Source organism: Bombina bombina, chromosome 11, assembly GCF_027579735.1.
Source record: "Bombina bombina isolate aBomBom1 chromosome 11, aBomBom1.pri, whole genome shotgun sequence".
Lineage (NCBI taxonomy): Eukaryota > Metazoa > Chordata > Amphibia > Anura > Bombinatoridae > Bombina > Bombina bombina.
This window is the reverse complement of record NC_069509.1, coordinates 125,887,535-125,900,752: the sequence shown is the minus strand read 5'-3', so window position 1 is coordinate 125,900,752 and position 13,218 is coordinate 125,887,535.

The window sequence follows — 13,218 nt, the reverse complement described above, 5'->3', positions numbered from 1 at the left end:
ACCTAACACTACCCCCTTGAAGATCACCCTACCTTGAGACGTCTTCACCCAGCCGGGCAAAAGTGGACCTCCAGAGGGGCAGAAGTCTTCATCCGATCCGGGCAGAAGAGGACCTCCAGACGGGCAGAAGGCTTCATCCAGGCGGCATCTTCTATCTTCATTCATCCGGAGCGGAGCAGGTCCATCTTCAATCCAGCCGACACGGAGCATCCTCTTCAAACAAAGTCCAAGTGAAGAATGAAGGTTCCTTTAAATGACGTCATCCAAGATGGCGTCCCTTGAATTCCGATTGGCTGATAGGATTCTATCAGCCAATCGGAATTAAGGTAGGTAAAATCCTATTGGCTGATGAAAAAAAGTTTTTTTTTCAGCCGGCTCAGCCCCATTGTTTCCTATGGGGAAATCGTGCATGAGCATGTTTAGCCAGCTTACCGCTACCGTAAGCAACGCTGGTATTGAGGTGAGATGTGAAGCTAAATTTTGCTCTACACTCACCATTTTGCGGCTAACGCCGGGTTTAAAAAAAAACGTAATACCAGCGTTGTCTTAAGGGAGTGTTAAAAAAAATGCTCGTTAGCAACGCACCCCTGTTACCGCAAAACTCGTAATCTCAGTGTTTATTTTTAAAAAAAAGGCATCTAAGCTATTTTTTTGGTTCAGACCCTGGATAGCACTGGTTTATTGGTCGGTTAAATTAATCCACCAATCAGCAAGAACAACCCAGGTTGTGCACCAAAAATGGGCCGGCATCTAAACTTACATTCTTGCTTTTCAAATAAAGATACCAAGAGAATGAAGAAAATTTGATAATAGGAGTAAATAAGAAAGTTGCTTAAAATTGCATGCCCTATCTGAATCATGAAAGAAAAAAAATGCGTTCAGTGCCCCTATATATATATATATATATATATATATATATATATATATATATATATATATATATATATATATATATATATATATATATATATATATATATATATATATATATATATATAATAAAGTAGCAGTGATACTAGTCATATGGTAGTGATACTCAATCTGCTTTAGAATATAATTTAAGCAAGGCGGCTCCCTCTTCCACTATCTTGCAAAACCTATTCTAGTAATAGTACAAATCATGTTTACTGATTTAGAGTATTTCTGTAGCATGTCACAAAAGTAGTAAATGAGTACAGCACCTGTTGGTTCCTTAAAGCAGGTTTTAGTTCTGTATGATGCCCGTGGAGAAAGGGTTACTGCCACCCTTACAGCAACATAGACAAATGGAATCCACAGCACCAATTAGGTAAAAGAAAATACCTTTATTTTCACATTACATGCGACGTTTCGGCCTTCACAGCCTTAATCATGCATCATGATGCATGATTAAGGCTGTGAAGGCCGAAACGTCGCATGTAATGTGAAAATAAAGGTATTTTCTTTTACCTAATTGGTGCTGTGGATTCCATTTGTCTCTGTAGCATGTCAGATACTGGGAAATGAAGAAGTGCCACTGAGGTGAGTGTAATATTCTTATAAAAAATTGAGCTTAATAAATTAGATATTTGTGTCCATATATCTTGGACCTTGGGGCAATCCCACCACATATCTATAGGATCCTATTTTCCCACAGCCTCTATAACATAGTCTAGCTTGTGATTTATCTGTTTTGCAAAATCTGGTAGGATAATAGTACCATTCAACCGACTATGCTACTTTCAAATAATTCTCTTTCAATGATGCGTTCGCTGTGAAAGAGGAGCCTCTGTAGAGATTCTCCATCTAATCTTCTATATCCCAAGTTTTGCCTAATTCTCTCTCCCATTTGAGCATAACTGATGTTTTATTATCTGTATGCATGTGACTGAGTATTATGTATATATTTGATATTAAACTCTTTATAGGTAATTTAGACAAGCATTTCAAACTGTGTTTGCTGGCGGTGCTTTAAATCCCAGTATTTCTTGTACCCTGGATTTTAGCTGCAGATAATGATACCATAAGTTTTGTTCTGTTTCTACCATTACTATTAGGGTGTCTGCAATTCTATATAATCCTTTGTTTGCACTTTTTTTTTGTACTTGTTCCGTGATTGAAGTATTGAGTGTTACTAAGGATATGACTCTGGATCTCTCATTAAGTAGTGGATTTTTAGTTATTAGTGTGTCCCATATGAACATGGTATGAGTAATTGATAAAATTATTAGTGGGGTTAGTGTTAGGTTTTTTTAAGGGTGTATTGGGTAAGTTTTATTTTTACCTTAGGGACTTTGGGCCTGCAAAAGAGCTAACTGCCCTTTTAAGGGCAATGCCCATCCTTTTCAGAGCAATGGGGAGCTTAGGTTTTTTTAGATAGTATTTTATTTGGGGGGTTGGTTGTGTGGGTGGTGGGTTTTACTGTTGGGGGGTTATTTGTATTATTTATTTTTTTTCAGGTAAAAGAGCTTATTACTTTGGGGCAATGCCCTGCAAAAGGCCCTTTTAAAGGCTATTGGTAGTTTAGTTTAGGCTAGGGTTTTTTTTATTTTGGGGGGGCTTTTTTTATTTTGAAAGGGCTATTAGATTAGGTGTAATTAGTTTAAATATCTTGTAATTTGTTTATTATTTTCTGTAATTTAGTGTTTGTTTTTTTTGTACTTTAGCTAATTTAATTTATTTAATTGTTGTTAATTTATTTAATTGTAGTGTAGTGTTAGGTGTTAGTGTAACTTAGGTTAGGTTTTATTTTACAGGTACTTTTGTATTTATTTTAGCTAGGTAGTTATTAAATAGTTAATAACTATTTAATAACTATTGTACCTAGTTAAAATAAATACAAACTTGCCTGTAAATTAAAAATAAATCCTAAGCTAGATACAATGTAACTATTAGTTATATTATAGCTAGCTTAGGGTTTATTTTATAGGTAAGTATTTAGTTTTAAATAGGAATAATGTAGTTAATGATAGGAATTTTTAGTTAGATTTATTTAAATTATATTTAAGTTAGGGGGTGTTAGGGTTAGACTTAGATTTAGGGGTTAATAACTTTAATATAGGGGTGGCAACATTGGGGGCGGCAGATTAGGGGTTAATAAATGTAGGTGGCGGCGATGTTAGGGACGGCAGATTAGGGGTTAATAATATTTAACTAATGTTTGCAAGGCGGGAGTGCGGTGGTTTAGGGGTTAATATGTTTATTATAGTGGCAGCGACGTTGGGCGGCAGATTAGAGGCTAATAAGTGTAGGTAGGTTGGGCGACATTGGGGGCGGCAGATTAGGGGTTAAAATTTTTATTATAGTGTTTGCGATGTGGGAGGGCCTCGGTTTAGGGGTTAATAGGTAGTTTATGGGTGTTAGTGTACTTTTTAGCACTTTAGTTATGAGTTTTATGCTACAGTGTTGTAGTGTAAAACTCTTAACTACTGACTTTAAAATGCGTTAGGACTCTTGACGGGGTAGGGTGTACCACTCACTTTTTGGCCTCCCAGGACAGACTCGTAATACCGGCGCTATGGAAGTCCCATAGAAAAAAGACTTTACGAAGTTTACGTAAGTCGTTTTGCGGTAAGGCCAAAAAAGTGTGCGGTGACCCTAAACCTTCAAGACTCGTAATAGCAGCGGGGTAAAAAAGCAGCGTTAGGAACTCTTAACGCTGCTTTTTTACCCTAACGCACAACTCCGTAAGTGAGCAGGAATGCTTGTGCTATGTTAAATGTTGTCCTCCTTCTCTAGTTTAAATTGCCACTAATAAAGTCTTTAAATTCTTTAATCAAAACTCATGTCCCTTTAATACCCAGGTAACAACCATCCCTCTTATACAAGCTACTATCATTCCAAACAGGGCTATGATGGATAACAAAACCATATCCTTTCTTCCTGCACCACTTCCCTAGCCAGGAGTTCAATTCTATAATACACTGCATTACCTCACGGAGACACGGGCCAATCAGATGGGCACTGTAAGTCACCCATCTTCACTATTTGTTTTTGCCTCTGCCTGGGGGGTTAGGGGGACGCCCCACTAATCCTCTGGCATCCACACCAAGTGAACCTTGGGGGCATTAATGCATGATCTGATTGGCCCGTGACAACCAACCGGTTAATACATTGGGTTTGCCGCTGGCACCTAATGGTAAAACCTCAGAAAAAGACACAGATGCAGCCACATGATCTAAACAATTTCCTAGTTTAAAAAACTCCTTTTGAACACAGATATCATCATTGCTTGCCAGATCATGTGTACATAGGTGAACAGTAATATCTAACTCCTTGTCTTTTCTAGCTGTCCTAACAATTTGTAACATATGCCTGCCTACTATCACTATCCCTTTAAGACTGCCTTCCCTGTTTCTGTCAATCATGCTGTTTGGAGAGTCTGCATTCATTCTAATGTGGGAACTTTCCTGCCTAATTCATTATTCATACACCATCCCCTCAGCCTCTTATTAAGTCATGTCAGGACTTTTGTGCTTTGCATTAGCTTTTAAGTTTTGTTCCAGATTTACAAAGGTCTGAGTTTGTCCAGCATGGAATTTTCCTGAGATATTCAAACTACAGCCTTACCTGTCAGCTAAAGCCTACATTCTTCTAATCGCAAGTATCCATATATTTCCTGCATTGTTTCCTGGACTCTGAACTTGATCTAAATTACAACTTGTATTTGAGACAATCATTCTCTAACTGTTACAACTGAATCATTCTCTGAACTTTACAACTGATCACTGCTACAAGTTGTCATTACTCAAATATCCTCCTGCATATATACATACAGTATCTCACAAAAGTGAGTACACCCCTCACATTTTTGTAAATATTTTATTATATCTTTTCATGTGACAACACTGAAGAAATGACACTTTGCTACAATGTAAAGTAGTTAGTGTACAGCCTGTATAACACTGTTAATTTGCTGTCCCCTCAAATTAACTAAACACACAGAGGCCCATTTATCAGGCTCAGAATGGAGCTTGAGGGCCTGTGTTTCTGGCGAGCCTGCAGGCTCGCCAGAAACCGCAGTTATGAAACAGCGGTCTAAAGACCGCTGCTCCATAACCCTGTCTGCCTGCTCTGAGCAGACAGACAGAGATCGCGACAATTCAACCCGATCGAGTATGATCGGGTTGATTAACAACCCCCTGCTGGTGCAATGATGAATACAGAGAGCGTATTGCTCTCCGCATTCAGCGAGGTCTGTCGGACCTGATCCGCACTGTCGGATCGCGAGGTCTGTTGGACCTGATCCGCACTGTCGGATCAGGTCCGACAGACCTTTAATAAATAGGCCTCAAAGCCATTAATTTCTAAACCGTTGGCAACAAAAGTGAGTACACCCCTAAGTGGAAATATCCAAATTGGGCCCAATTAGCCATTTTCCCTCCCCGATGTCATGTGACCAGGGCCGGATTGGGGCGCCGGGATACACAGAGTGTGTGTGGAGAGCACTTAGCAGTAGAGCACGGGCAGCACAGTGTGATGGAGTGCAGCAGCCGGGCCGGCAACCTGCTTGAGCAGCAGAGCACAATCAGCACATAGATAGACAGAGGCTTCATATTCAGCACATTGTGAACAAGTGAGGGAGCGGAGCGGCCGTTCTGTTTTGAGCACAGTCAGGAAGACTCAAGCAGCTGCTGCTCAGCAGGCTCCCGCTCCAATAGATGCCTCACAAATTTCAAATTTGTATCAAGACAGGCATCAGGCAATAGCACTGTGGGGAGGGAATATGAGAGGGATGGGGAGGACATCACGTAAGCACACAACTACTAGTTTAGTAGAGAGCCAAGCTGGAGGCCACCTGGGATGGCATTCACGGCACTTATAGGAAGCAGCAGTGCACTACCAAGAAGAAACTAGAATACAACTTAGAAAATAATTAAGAAAGGTAGGTTTAAAAATACTAAATTCTGCCTGCCTGTAACTGTATGACAGAGATATATTTAGACTGTATATATATATATAAAATTTCTCTGTTTACATTGTTAGGTGGCATAAATCTTTTGTGATTTCACTTATTTTGGGTTTGCACACCACTACAATCAAGATTGGGGTGCTGGTTTATAGATAGATTGCGTGTTAATATGTATATGTAGGCCCATTGAGTTTTCACATATGCTTTATTCCAAGTATTTTTAAATTCCCTTAAACTATGTATCCTACTTTTTGTTAAGGGATTCTTATGCAAATCTCTCCTTGATCTGCAACCATCCACTACAGACAATCTTTTCCAACTGTGAAAAGGTGACATAGATAGAATTGTGTTGTAGGGCGCTTTATATAATAAGAATGTGATATTTACTTTCATTACAAATTAATATCAGTTCATTATGGAAAAGAAAATCCCAGGGAAGGAGTATCCCACTAATGTCCTTAAAAAGATGTGACGTATGCAATCTATGGGTTCAACAGACTACAGGGTTGGCCTTTACTTTTTCCAGAGCTGCTTTTTTCCCCAGTCCGGCCCTGCATGTGACTCGTTAATGTTATAAGGTCTCAAGTGTGAATGGGGAGCAGGTGTGTTAAATTTGGTGTTATCGCTCTCACACTCTCTCATATTGGTCACTGGAAGTTCAACATGGCACCTTATGGCAAAGAACTTTCTGGGGATCTGAAAAACATAATTGTTGCTCTACATAAAGATGGCTTAGGCTATAAGAAGATTGCCAAGACCCTGAAACTGAGCTGCAGCACAGTGGGCAAGACCATACAGCGGTTTCACAAGACAGGTTCCACTCAGAACAGGCCTCACCATGGTTGACCAAAGAAGTTGAGTGCACGTGCTCAGCGTCATATCCAGAGGTTCTCATTGAGAAATAGATGTATGGGTGCTGCCAGCATTGCTGCAGAGGTTGAAAGGGTGGGGGATCAACCTGTCAATGCTCAGACCATACGCCGCACACTGCATCAAATTGGTCTGCTTGGCTGTCATCCCTGAAGGAAGTTATTTCTAAAGATGATGCACAAGAAAGCCTGCAAACAGTTTGCTGAAGACAAGCAGACTAAGGACATGGATTACTTGAACCATATCCTGTGGTCCGATGAGACCAAGATAAACTTATTTGGTTCAGATGGTGTCAAGCGTGTGTGGCGGCAACCAGGTGAGGAGTACAAAGACAAGTGTGTCTTGCCTACAGTTAAGCATGGTGGTGGGAGTGTCATGGTCTGGGCCTGCATGAGTGCTGTCAGCACTGGGGAGCTACAGTTCATTGAGGGAACCATGAATGCCAACATGTACTGTGACATACTGAAGCAGAGCATGATCCCCTCCCTTTGGAGACTGGGCCGCAGAGCAGTATTCCAACATGAAAACGAACCCAAACACACCTCCAAGACGACCACTGCCTTGCTAAAGAAGCTGAGGGTAAAGGTGATGGATTGGCCAAGCCAGTCCTAAACCCTATTGAGCATCTGTGGGTCATCCTCAAACGGAAGGTTGGGGAGCACAAGGTCTCTAAGATCTGCCAGCTCTGGGATGTCGTCATGGAGGAGTGGAAGAGGACTCCAGTTGCAACCTGTGAAGCTCTGCTGAACTCCATGCCCAAGAGGGTTAAGGCAGTGCTGGAAAACAAAACAAAACAAAGTATTGACACTTTGGGCCCAATTTGGACATTTCCACTTAGGGGTGTACTCATTTTTGTTGACAGCGGTTTAGACATTAATGGCTGTGTGTTGAGTTATTTTGAGGGGACAGCAAATTTACACTGCAATACAGGCTGTACACTCACTACTTTACATTGCAGCAAACTGTCATTTCTTCAGTGTTATCATATGAAAAGATATAATAAAATATTTACAAAAATGTGAGATACTGTATATTCAGAACTCTGCATTTATGTGTTCAGTTAAACTGCTTCCCTGTGATTCTCCAATATTTGCCACAATAGTATTTAATGCATCAACTTGCAACTTGCCTATCACCTGTGCTGTTCTGCTTATTACTCTGGCATACAGCTCTAACTATTATTATGTACTGTGAACCTGCAACATCTCCTTGCATCTATGAATCACAATATCCTATCTGTTTCATTGAAGCCTAAATATCTTGCATTGTTATGATTTATACTTCATGAATCCTGCAGCAACTCCTAGTAACTATGAGTCACTGTAACTATTATGTTTCCTTTGAAGACAGATATATTGCATACATATGTTTAACTTTTCATGAATCCTGCAATAACTCCTTACTACTATGAATCACAGAATATCAACGTCCAGGATACTCTTCCCCGGGTCAGGGGTTGTGTCTCCGAATCCCTACCACTGCCCCGATGGTCGGTATCCAGAGCGGTTATTACACAATTCTTGAGCAGCAGCACCTGGAAACATTCTAACCTATCTCAAATATCCTTTATCATCATCTATCTGTACATTTCTTAAAATGGAGTCACCTATTACCAATGTCCTTGTTTCCCCTCTGATGTAAGGAAGAAATACATTGTCTTAGTACTCATAAAAAGTGATTACTGGAAAAATATAAACCTTTTTTTTTCCTATGTACTGTTTGGGCTGACTGAACAAATAGCTCATGTATTTTATACCCTTTATGCTTAGGGAAAACAGAAATCTAGCCTTTGAGCCAACATCATAATGTCTAGTTTGTGTTTGCAGATTTTATTTTTACACTTTATGAATCTACTTATTATCAGTTATATTGGCTGTAATATATATGTTATGTTTGTAAAAAGTGAGTATGCAACAAAGTTGTAAAAGTAAAATATATGCGTTTTGTATTTAAACAAGATTACTGTAAAATGAAAATTCACACAGAAAGACCAAACTGATATTTTAAATACAAATCTGGCATAGTACAAGAGCAGTTATAGCCTGCAATCACAAATACAAGGGCAGTGATACAGCCTGCAGTCACACACACAAGGGCAGTTATACAGCCTGCAGTCACACACACACACACACACAAGGACAGTTATACAGCTTGCAGTCACACAAGAACAGTTATACAGCTTGCAGTCACACACAAGAACAGTTATACAGCCTGCAGTCACACACAAGAGCAGCTATACAGCCTGCAGTCACACACAAGAGCAGTTATACAGCTTGCAGTCACACACAAGAACAGTTATACAGCCTGCAGTCACACACAAGAGCAGTTTTACAGCCTGCAGTCACACACACAAGGGCAGTGATACAGCCTGCAGTCACACACGAGAGCAGTTATACAGCCTGCAGTCACGCACAAGAGCAGATAAACAGCTTGCAGTCACACATAAGAGCAGTTAAACAGCTTGCAGTCACACACAAAACACATAGAAAACTTGACTAACATAATTTTATGGTGCAAGCCAAAATTAATAAAAGATTCCTATAGGGCAGTTATACAGCCTGCAGTTACACACACAAGGACAGTTATACAGTCTGCAGTCACACACACAAGGGCAGTTATAAAGCCTTCAGTCACAAGAGCAGTTATACACCCTGCAGTCACACACAAAAGCAGTTAAACAGCTTGCAGTCACACACAAGAGTAGTTAAAAAGCCTGCAGTCACACACAAAACACATAGAAAACTTGACTAACATAATTTTATGGTACAAGCCAAAATTAATAAAAGATTCCTATAGTTTTGTTTTGAGGTGTTTTCTCAATGTCACAAAATAGGGAAAAATAACTTTTCTCAACTATAATATGATGGTTACTACTCACTATGATACAATTGTCTCCCCTGCAGCTCTATTTAAAGCTATTCTCTTATTTTAACCTTCTTAAAAGTGCAGGTTAGCATACCTCCCAACATTTCAAAATCCAAAAGAGGGACACCCCCCCCCCCCCTTACTGAGCAAAAGTGTAATATGTGGTGGGCAGGAGCCAGGCTGGGGTCTAGGGAGTGGGCCTAACAAGTGGCAGAACATAACACACAGGTTTTTTTTTTTTTTTAAAGTATAAGCACTCCGATAACTGACTTTTATGAATAGGGGGATGCTTTCTAGGTACCATCTCATGTAGGGGAAGGGGAGTAGAATCGGTCTTACGTAGCCGAAATCATAGATACTCTATGATTACGGCTACGATTTGCCGAAACACGCAAGACCGATTCTACTCCCTTTCCCCTACATGAGATGGTACCAGTGTGCTTTTTAATGCTTTGGAAATAAAGCTGTGACTTTTAACTTTAATTCCCTGTGAGAGGTGTTCTTTTTGGATCTATTTGCTTTATGTTATTGAGGAGGGAGAGGAGCCCTCCTATCCTTTATTCACCTGGCAGCCGAGGGTTACTGAGATGTCCTGGAAACATTGAGGCTATGGAGGCAAATGAAGCGAGTGACTGTATCACTGACAGCTGGCCTATACATGGTTAATGACGTCACCCGGAAGCGACGATCGTACAAGCTGGTTAGCCTCAAGGAGGTGCAATGTACTTCGCGGAGGAGTGCTTGGATTGCAACTTTCCAGACGAACCGTAACATAAGGGGTAGGGTTGGCTACGTGCCATAGTCCCCTGCCGGTTAGAGATTACAAGGCTTCCTTGGAGTGGTGAGTTGGGTGCAGTAAAAACTGTTTGCCTCCTGTCTCGGTTTAGTCCTGTTTAGTCCTGATCAGTGACTTCAGTGTTTGTATATTCCCGGCACTGTCACGCTTTATTTGGAGAGCTTTGTACATTTGTTTAAATCCTGAGGTTTACCAGGTATTAAGTGCTCTGTGGAAAAGAAAAAGGCATTTGGAGTAGTATATAAATCCCATAAAAACTTTTGCCCTGTGTACAACTTTTAAATAATTACCTTATGCTGCCGATCGGTTCAAAGACCACTACATATCACTCTGCAAAAAATGAAACGGAGCAGACAGCAGACACATTGCCCTGGCTGCTGCTGCTGCGCTGGCACCCACCCTGCACGGCTGCTGACCCCCCCACCTGCTACACACAGTAATCTGACTTTTTTCTACTTTTAGTTGTAGCAATGGTTTGATATCAGCCTGCCCTTTGTCCCCTCACCCTCCTGCCTGGGTAGTAAGACCACCTCTCTAACATTCAGGATTAGAAGGAATACCTGCTTTATGTGAAATAATAATGGAGACTGGGTGCAGTCACTCCAGGGATAGGAGTAAAACCAATCGTACAACTGTAAAGCAATAAATTGTGTATAAACAGCCTGGGATTAAAGGGGAGATAAATCTCTAGCAATGCTGATGATCCAACTCTGAGTTTGAACTTCTCTTAGAACTTACCTGTGGCCAGAGTAGTCCTGACCGCTTTCCTCAGAGAGTCACAGCACACTGCCACACTCCACTAGTAAGTAGACACAGTGAGGCTCCTGAGGTGACTAGTCAGAACTCCCAAGTTAGTCCTCGAAAAAACAACACCGTGGCACGGTCCCTGCCTTCTCATGCCTGAGCTCAAAGAAGAGTCAACAAGGCGCATGCAGTCACATACGACAAATACCACTGACTGTGTATTGGTAGCATGTGGTCACATGATGACCATGTATGGGCCCAATAGAATAAAAAACAAAAATGCATGGGGCAATGTGAGACAGACGTCAATCTTCCCGGGACAACAGGACAGACCCTAAAATTGGGAATAAAGATGCACTAACTTGTGCTCATATTACAATCTGAAAGCAAACGTGACTGCACGAGCGTAAAGACCTTGTGTTAAGGGATATGGCAAAAGATTGCACCAAACACAACATAAAAATATTTATAAATATATGTACATATATAAAAATTATTCTTATAGATATTATTAAAGGGACATGAAACCAAAAAAATTTCTTTCTTGATTTAGATAGAGATTACAATTTTTAAAAAGTTTAAAATTTACTCTTTTTATCAAATTTGCATCATTTTGATGTTGTTCTTTGTTAAAGTGTTATCCAAATAGGTAGCGTGAACATATCTGAAGCACTACATGACAGAAAATAGTGCTGCTCTTGCTGATGTATAACATTATTGCAAAACTGTTGGCACATAGTGCTGCAGACACGTGCACACTCCTGAGCTTACCTCCCTGCTTTTCAACAAAGGATAACTAGAAAACAAAGCATATTTGATAATAGAAGTAAAGTGTATCGTTGTTTAAAATTGCATGTTCTATCTGAATCATGAAAGAAAATTGTTGGGTTTTATGTCCCTTTAAAAAGGGTTATAAGGGTTCAAAAGGTATATGAGACTGTGTTTGACTGCAAAGGACTATAATGTATATATACATACATATACATATCTAAGTGTGTGTGTGTGTGTGTGTGTGTGTATATATATATATATATATCTTAGATGTGCACTCTCACTCCATATACCAGCTGCCAGGGTGCTAGTGAAATCAACAGATGTGAACAAAAAACTTGAACTATCTGTTTTTTTCCAAACAAGTAAAAAGTTTACCGTGAATAGTGATGTTTCAGGGACAAAGTATCCCCTTCCTCAGACACAGAATATACAAAGTGTAACAAACTTATAGGAATACTAAATCACCCCCCCATTAGGACAGAAAAACTGCCAAACGGTCACTATAGTAACCACCTAGTCACAAACAAAATAAAACGTCATGTGTTAATGATAGAAACGGTCTTAGCATCTCATCAATCAATAGTACAGTGTTACAGAGAATCGTGACTATTATTACGTGGGACAGGAAGAGTGTAAAACAAGGAAATACAAACACAGGAGTATATACAGACCCGAAGTTCTGCGCATGTAATACACATACTCATCTAAACTATAATTAAACTTATAGGATGAAAGGTGCATATATATCAACTCACTTACTCACTTGCCCATGGACACAGGTTAATGTGATGATCGGAACAATATATACATCAATCTTGTAGTGCCAGCATCCAACTCCTGGTACATGTCATGGTCACGTGCGTCCGGCAACCAATCAGGTATCAGCATCACCGTTACCATGGGGATGTCAGTGTAATGTGCGCAGTGTTACAGTACAGCTCCTATGGACAGAGCATAAGATGAATAAATACAAGGCTAACAGGATTTACTAAATAAGTCAAATGATATGCGTACATATAGATCAGAGGTAGGACCAATGAATATTATATAAATATTCAGGACAAATAATTACAGCCTCCAGGTCCACAATGATTCAGTAGCTCAAATCCTATTGGCTAATTCAAATCAGCCAAAAGAATTTGAGAAGCTCTCATCCTATTAGCTGATTTGAATTTTTTCAGCCAATAGGAATGCAAGGTACGCCATATTTAAAAGCGTACCTTGCATTCATTAGTCAGTGTATCAATAGATAATAGTGGTGGTATTCTAGCGCTAAGAGTGCCCTAAGCTGTAACCAAAA